The 8,310-nt window shown below is 38.8% G+C and overlaps 1 pseudogene; it reads left to right on the top strand.

Moving 5' to 3' along the window:
* The first annotated feature begins 1,235 nt into the window (after nt 1-1,235).
* Nucleotides 1,236-6,652, top strand: LOC101699981 (S-adenosylmethionine decarboxylase proenzyme 1 pseudogene; annotated as a pseudogene).
* Nucleotides 6,653-8,310: the final 1,658 nt, after the last annotated feature.

The raw sequence follows: 8,310 nt of genomic DNA, 5'->3' as shown, positions 1-8,310 counted from the left end.
TTTTCCAAATCCCCTTTGATTGCCAGTTCAGTCGGTCCAGGTGGTTAAGCATCAGTGTTCCATCTCATTTCCCTTTGGGGTTGCTGTAGGTGATCTGGAAGTCTGGTTTTGAGACTTATTTATGTGTTCTCTCATTTTGACTGGGGTGGGGGGCTGTTAGCCCCTGCACGGATTACCTCCTCTGAGCTGGGAGAGGTGGGACAGGGGCCAGGAGCAGCAGTAGGGATGGTGATCCAAAAGCCCTTTCCTGTGGGCTGGGAGCAGAGGGAGGGATGGTGGCTGGGAAGCCCCTTCCTCTGGACCAGGAGCAGTGGGATGGCGGCTCAGAAGCCCCTACCTCTGGGTGGGGAGCAGCAGGACTCAGCACCTTGGTCTTGTGGTCTTTTGTCCTCTGCATCTTTGTAGTGTGGAACCAGGTGGCTGCCTGACTGCAGTGGGGTGATTCAGCATCTTCCCTGAGACTCAGGACCTTGGTGGGGCATTCACAGACCTGCCTGTCTGCAGTGGGCTGATTTGGCATATTCTGCATGACTGAGGACCTCGGTAGGGCATGGGCGGACCTGACTGTCTTCAGCGGGGTGATTTGGCATCTTCCATGTGACTCAGGACCTCAGTAGGGTGTGGGCAGACCTGCCTGTCTGCAGTGGGGTGATTCTGCATCTTCCATGTGACTCAGAACCTTGGTAGGGCATGCACAGACCTGCCTGTCTGGAGCGGGCTGATTTGGAAAGTTCTGTGCAACTCAGGACCTTGGTAGGGCATGCACAGACCTGCCTGTAAATGTTAAGGCTTTCACTGAAGGTGATTAATCTCACACAAATTTTGGAAAGTGACTGAAAGTTTCATTTATAATTATATGAGGCATCTAAATAAGTCATCTTTCAGAATCAAACAAGGTTAAGTGTTGTGTGAACTATCTGGCTTTTTCAGCTCAGATAATTTGCAGACCTTGTTTCCATTTTATTTTATTTTAACACTTTCAGTGCAACGAGTTGCTTCTTAGCATGGCCACTTCTTAAAAATCATGGGAGTAACTTGAAAATCATCTCCAAAGATATTGCTCTAAGGTATGCTAAACTTTCAATAATTAATTTTTAGCAATTAGGGAGTAAACAAAACTATGATCTTTCACTTTTAAAAAGTTAAAGAGCAATGGGGTATTTCACAACAAATAAATAACTGGGTTCAATGAGAACAATACAGAATATATTAAATTACCTGAAAATTAAATAAACATGGCCTGCACCAGCCAGGCACATCTGCAGATGCCAGAGAGGGGTCCCCAGTCACAAGGAACACACACCATAAAACCTGAGCCCCTAGCATCCATTCACTTACCACAGCAGAGAGGAGGCCTCCAGGTTGGTGTGCCATGGCTCCAGGCCAGAGAATTCCAGGTCAGCATCCAGCTCCCAGACAGGAGGAGGCTTCCAGGTAGGCATGCCACAGCTCCCAGCACAGATTAGGTGAGCCATGCTGATACCAGGAACACCCCCCCCCCGTCAAAATGAGAAGACAGGTAAACAAGCCTCAGAACCAGACTTCCAGATCACCTACAGCAACCCCAAAGGGAAACAAGATGGAACACTCTGATACTCAACCACCTGGACTCACTGAACTAGCAATGAAAGAGGATATGGAAAAAATGAAAACAGAAATAATTTCTCACATAACAGCAGAGATTGTGCCCAGAGTGCAAGACATGATAATAAATCTAGAGAGGACACAGATAAAAAAATAGAGGAGCTGAGGAACATGATGGATTCTCAACATAGGAAACAAATTGAATCCATAAAACAGATGAAAACAGATTTCCAGGAAATTAAAAACTCCATTGAAAGTTTACACAGCAGAATGAGCCAATGTGAAGACAGAATTTCAGATATAGAAGATAAGATTGCAATTAGTGACCAGGAAAAGAAAAAATTCTTTAAAATTGGAAGGGACCATGATAAATCAATCCAGCAGTTCCTAGGTGATGCAAAGAAAAATAACATAAGACTGATTGGAGTCAATGAAGAAACAGGAGAGAGTGCAGATGACATAAAAAAAGCTGTTCACAGAAGTGATGACAGAAAACTTCCCAAGCAGGGGGAAAGAATTTGACATACAGATAAGTGAGGCATATAGAACTACAACTAGCCTTGATTAAAAAAATCTACACATAGGCATATAATTGTTAAGATTCCAGAAATCAAACAGAAGAACAAAATTCTACAAGGAGTTAGAGAAAAAAACAAATCACATACAAAGGAATGCCCATCAGAATCACAGCAGAATTCTCAATGCAAAACCTCAAGGCTAGAAGATCTTGGACTGATGTGTTTCAAGCCCTAAAGAAAAACAACCTCCAACCCAGAATGATGTACCCCCCAAAACTATATTTCAAAATTGATATGAGATAAGATACTTTCATGATAAAGAGCACCTTAAGAACTTCATGAATACCAAACCTGCACTCCAAAAATTTTTAAACAATATCCTAGGAAAAGTCAACAAGGATCACAACTCCAGGAAGCCCAGCAGAATGAATCCAATCAGGCACGACAAGAAATTAAAAGCAAAGGGGGAGGATCAAACAAAAAGAAAATGTCATGACAATGGTAACAAAACATATCAGTTATAACCATCAATGTTAATGGCCTCAACTCACCAATCAAATGAAATAGACTGGCAGAATGGGTGAAGAAACAAGATCCAACAATATGCTGCATACAAGAAACACACAATTCAAAAAGAAACTCATAGACTGAAAGTTAAAGAGTGAAAAACAATCCTACATGCAATGGGAACCCGAATAAAAGCAGGAGTAGCAATCCTCTTTGCAGGACAAGTGGATTTCAAGCCACCACTTATTAACAGACCCAAAGAAGGAAACTATATCCTTATACAGGGAAGAATCCAAGAGAAAGAGATGACAATCATAAATATCTATGCACCAAACACTAGTGCACCCAACGATATAAAACAAATACTAATGGACATGAAAAACCATATAAGCACTAATACAATAGTAACGGGGGACCTCAATAACCCATTGTCACCGATAGTTCAACTAGACAAAAAACAAGCAATGAAATACTAGAACTCAATGGAACTCTTCAACATATGAACTTAACGAATGTTTAGAGTGTGCTTCACCCAAAAAATCAGAATACACATTCCTTTCAGCTGCATATGGGTCATTCTGCAAAATAGATCACATACTTGTTCATAGAACAAACATAGATAAGTGCAAAGGAATTGAAGTTATCCCCTGTATATTATATGACCATAGTGCGATGAAACTGGAGATCAAGAGCAAAAGAAACTGCAAAACCTTCATAAAAACATGGAAATTGAACAACACCCTTTTGAATAACCAATAGGTCACCTAGGAAATTAAAGAAGAAATCAAACAGCTCCTTCAAATAAATGACAATGACAACACAACATATCGGAATCTATGGGAAACAATGAAAGCAGTCTTACAAGGGAAATTCACAGTGGTGAATACTCATACAAGGAAAACAGAGCAAGCCCAATTAAACAACCTGATGCTGAACCTCAAGCATCTAGAAAGAGAAGATCAGGACAAACTCAAAGCTCATACAAGGGAGGAAATAATAAAGATCAGGGCAGAGATAAATGCAATGGAGACTAAGAAAATGATACAAAAAAATCAATGAAGCCAAGAGTTGGTTCTTTAAAAGAATCAACAAATTTGAAAAACCCTTAGCCAACCATATAAGAAAAGGAAAGAAAAGGCCCAAATCCATGCAATTAGGAATGAAAAGGGTGAAATTACAACAGACCCAGGAGAAATCCAGAGGATCATCAATACCTACTTCGAGAACCTATACGCCAAAGAGATGGAAAACACAGGAAAATGGACAGATTCCTAGACACATATGAATTACCAAAGTTGAATGAAGAAGACCAAAAAATTCTAAACAACCCAATGTAAATCAATGAAATTGAAAACATAATTAAAAACTTACCAACAAAGAAAAGCCCAGGTCCTGATGGCTTCACCACTGAATTCTACAAGACATTTAGAGAACTACTAATGCCACTACTGTTGAAAATCTTCAATGAAATTGAAAGGAAAGCAATGCTTCCAAAATCATTCCTGGAAGCAAGCATCACCTTGATCCCCAAAGCAGAGAAAGACCCAACTGAAAAAGACAACTATAGGTCAATCTCACTGATGAACATAGATGCAAAAATCCTTAATAAGATAATGGCAAATAGAATGCAGAAGATCATCAAGAAGATCATACATCTTGACCAAGTGGAATTCATCCCAGGGATGCAGGGAGGGTCCAAAATATGCAAATCAATCAATATAGTACACTATATCAATAGAGCCAAGGATAAAACCATGTGATCATCTCAATAGATGCCAAAAAAGCATTTGACAAAATCCAACATGCATTTATGATAAAAAACCCTACAAAAAATCAGGATGGACAGTCTCTATCTCAATCTGATAAAAGCCATCTATGAAAAACCAACAGCCAATATCAGACTAAATGGTCAAAAACTGAAATCCTTCACCCTAAAACCAGGAAGAACACAAGGATGTCCATTATCACCACTCCTGTTCAATACAGTTTTGGAAACATTAGCCACAGCAATTAGACAAGAGAAAGAAATAAATAGAATAAAGGTAGGAAATGAAGTCAAATTGTCATCATTTGCAGATGACATGATACTCTATATAGAAGACCCCAAGAACTCCACCAAAAGTCTTCTACAATTAATAATGAAATTCAGTAAAGTAGCTGGATATAAGGTCAACACACAAAAATCAATAGCTTTCCTCTACATGAACAATAGTCTCTGAGAGAGAAATAGGGCAAATACTTCCTTTCACAATAGCATCCAAAAAACTGAAATACCTAGGAATCAACCTAATGAAATCGAAGGCCTCTCCTCTGAAAACTATAGCACTCTGAAAAGAGAGATTGAAGATGATATCAGAAAATGGAAAGAAATCCCTTGCTCCTGGGTAGGAAGGATCAATATAGGGAAAATGGCCATACTTCCAAAATTGCTATACAGATTCAATGCAATCCCAATTGAAATTCCAGCAGCATACTTCATAGACCTGGAGAAAACAATCCGAAAATTCCTTTGGAACAAGAGACCCAGAATAGCAAAAGCAATTCTAGGTAACAGAGACATGGCAGGGGGTATCACAATACCCAACCTGCAACTATACTACAAAGCTACTGTGCTAAAAACAGCATGGTACTGGCAAGGAAACAGACTTGAGGACCAGTGGAACAGATTAGAAGATGCAGAAACAACGCCAGACACACTCAGCCATTTCATCTTCGAGAAAGGATCCAAACACCCTCACTGGAGGAAAGATAGACTCTTTAATAAATCATGCTGGAAAAATCAGGCTTCAACTTGCCAAAGATTAAAACTAGACCTGTATCTCTCACCATGCACTAAACTAAAATCAAAATGTATTAAAGATCCAAATATTAAAATAGAAACTCTGAATCAGTTGGAACAGAGGTTAGGTAGAACCCTTGAAGACATTGGTGTAGGAAAAGATTTTATGAACAAAACCTCAGTTGCCCATGAACTAATACAAACAGTCAACAAGTGGGATCTCTTCTTATTAAAAGACTTCTGTACAGCAAGAGAAACCACCAGCAGTGTGAAGAGACAGCCCACAATGTGGGAAAAAATGTTCACCTGGTCTTCCTCAGACAAAGGTCTACTATCTTGAATCTATAAAGAACTTAAAAAGTTCAGACCTGCCAAATTTAAAGACCCTATCCAAAAATGGGCATCTGAAATGAACAGACATTTCTCAGACAAAGAAGTAGAAATAGCAAATAAATACATGAAAAAATGTTCAACCTCACTGGTCATTTGAGAGATGCAAATGAAAACAATGCTGAGATTTCACCTTACTCTTGAAAGAATGGCTGCTATCATGAAATCAACCAATAACAAATGCTGGCAGGGCTGTGGGGAAAGAGAAACACTGCTCCACTGCTGGTGGGTGTGTAGAATTTCCAGGAAGTAATAGTAATAATAATAGTAATAGTTTCTTAATGCAATTTTCCCAGATGGAGCAGCATATTGTATGGGATGTATGAATTCTGACTGTTGGTACTTGTATACTTTGGATTTCCCAGAGAGCTGAGTAATCAGTCAGCCAGATCAGACCCTGGAAATTCTGATGAGCAAGATTGACCCAGGAGTTATGGACCAGTTCTACATGAAAGATGGAGTTACTGCAAAGGATGTCACTTGTGAGAGTGGAATTCATGACCTGATATCAGGTTCTGTCATTGATGCCACACTGTTCAATCCTTGTGGGTATTCAATGAATGGAATGAAATTGGATGGAACTTATTGGACTATTCACATCACTCCAGAACCAGAGTTTTCTTATGTTAGCTTTGAAATAAACTTAAGTCAGACCTCCTATGATGACCTGATCAAGAAAGTTGTGGAAGTCTTCAAGCCAGGAAAATTTGTGACCACATTGTTTGTTAATCAGAGTTCTAAATGTCACACAGTGCTTTCTTCACCCCAGGAGATTGAAGGTTTTAAACGTCTGGATTGCCAGAGTGCTATGTTCAGTGATTACAATTTTGTTTTTACCAGTTTTGCTAAGAACCAGCAGCAACAGCAGAGTTGATTAAGAAAAATGAAGAAAAAATGCAAAAAGAGAGCACACATAGAAGGTGGTGGTTGCTTTCTAGATGTTGATACCAGGGGCTATGCTTTCCACAACCACCACCTTGTAGTTGCACAAAGCCCTAGATGTAATGATAGTGTAATCATTTTGAAGTGTATGCATTATTATATCAAGGAGTTAGATATCTTTCATGAATGCTCTCTTCTGTGTTTAGGTATTCTATGCCACTCTTGCTGTGACATTGAAGTGCATGTAGAAAAATTTTACTTCATGAAACTTTACAAAACTTGTGAAAATAATTCAATTTGGTTCATGCACAGTGTAATATTTCTGCAGGTATCATCCAAGATTCCCCACAGACAAAGTCTTCATCCTCATTGGGTGTTGGCCTCAGCCTAAAATCTGGGACTGTTCTATCAAATTGTTGCCAGGATTTTACATCCAGTTACCTCCACTTTCTAGAACATATTCTCTAGTAATATTATTGAAACCAATTTCTACTTCATAAAAATGTTTTTGCAACAACAATTAAAGTTTTTCTTCCATGAGTCAAGTCCTCCTAAGAAAATGGTTCCAGTTACTCATTTTTGTGTATTACTGTGTTAATTGTTCCTGCATTTGTAGTCCTTGATTTCTTCCCTCACCATCATGTCTTTCCCCCACCTCCAGGCCCCCAAATAAAAGCAATACATTGTTATGCCATGGGTTTATATATTAATCTTATACCCCAGATGAGGATGCAGGAGGAGTGGGGTATGGTCCCTTGGGGTTGATTTTCTTTCAAGGGGATGAGAATTGGCCTCCTTTTGAAGATGAGGGAGAAAATTGAATGTCTCCCCCAAAGAAACATCTCCACTGTTGATTAGCAAGCAGGGAAGACTAGATCCATAGAGTTTGTAGATTGAGATAAGGGTGTACTGGCTGAACTGTGTGAAAGCCATCTGCTATTGTGCACTTTTCAGTCAATGAAATTAAATTCTCATGGAGTACCATGCCTTTGTCTACCTGCTAAGTAGTAGTATAAATGGATTTTTGTTACCAAGTAGATATAAGCAGGCAGATTTAGCATGAAGACTATCCTTGATTCATTCAGTAAGTCCAGTCAGGTTGGATCATTCACTCTTTTAGCAGTGATTGCCACTAACTTTCATACATAGTATAGTATAAATCAATTCAAAGCAGAATTTTGGTGCCTTCTTCATTTGTGAAAAATTTGCGTGGTTTTGTGATGCATGTGAGTATTCTGACTTGATCTATTACTGTACAATTTTCTTTTCACCATGGCATTCACAGGATCAAATAAATGGCTGTCCAGGTTTTGCAGATCTAACACTGTACCAGAATGTATGGATGGATAGATAAAATAATTAAAATTCCAAAAATATCTAGTAGGAAGTGAATAGAAATAGAAACTTTCAAGAGTTGGCATCTTTCAGCTATACTTGCAAATACTGTGATTTAAGCAACTGAGAAGTTAGCAGAATTGGCTAAATTTTGTACTCATAATATTTTTTTGATAATGTCTGCATTGATGCAATGGTGTTTTTGTTCTTTCTGTATTTATTTAAAAAAACACCTTTTTTAGTGTTTCTAAACAAAACCTACTTGGTTTGAAATCAAGTGGTTGGAACACTGTTTTGATTTTAATTTTAACACCA

This window comes from Heterocephalus glaber, unplaced genomic scaffold (assembly GCF_053883595.1).
Source record: "Heterocephalus glaber isolate CG9 unplaced genomic scaffold, H.glaber_assembly_v1.0 deba00000122, whole genome shotgun sequence".
NCBI lineage: Eukaryota > Metazoa > Chordata > Mammalia > Rodentia > Bathyergidae > Heterocephalus > Heterocephalus glaber.
The sequence above is the reverse complement of the archived record's forward strand: the minus strand, read 5'-3'. Positions and strand labels throughout refer to the sequence as shown.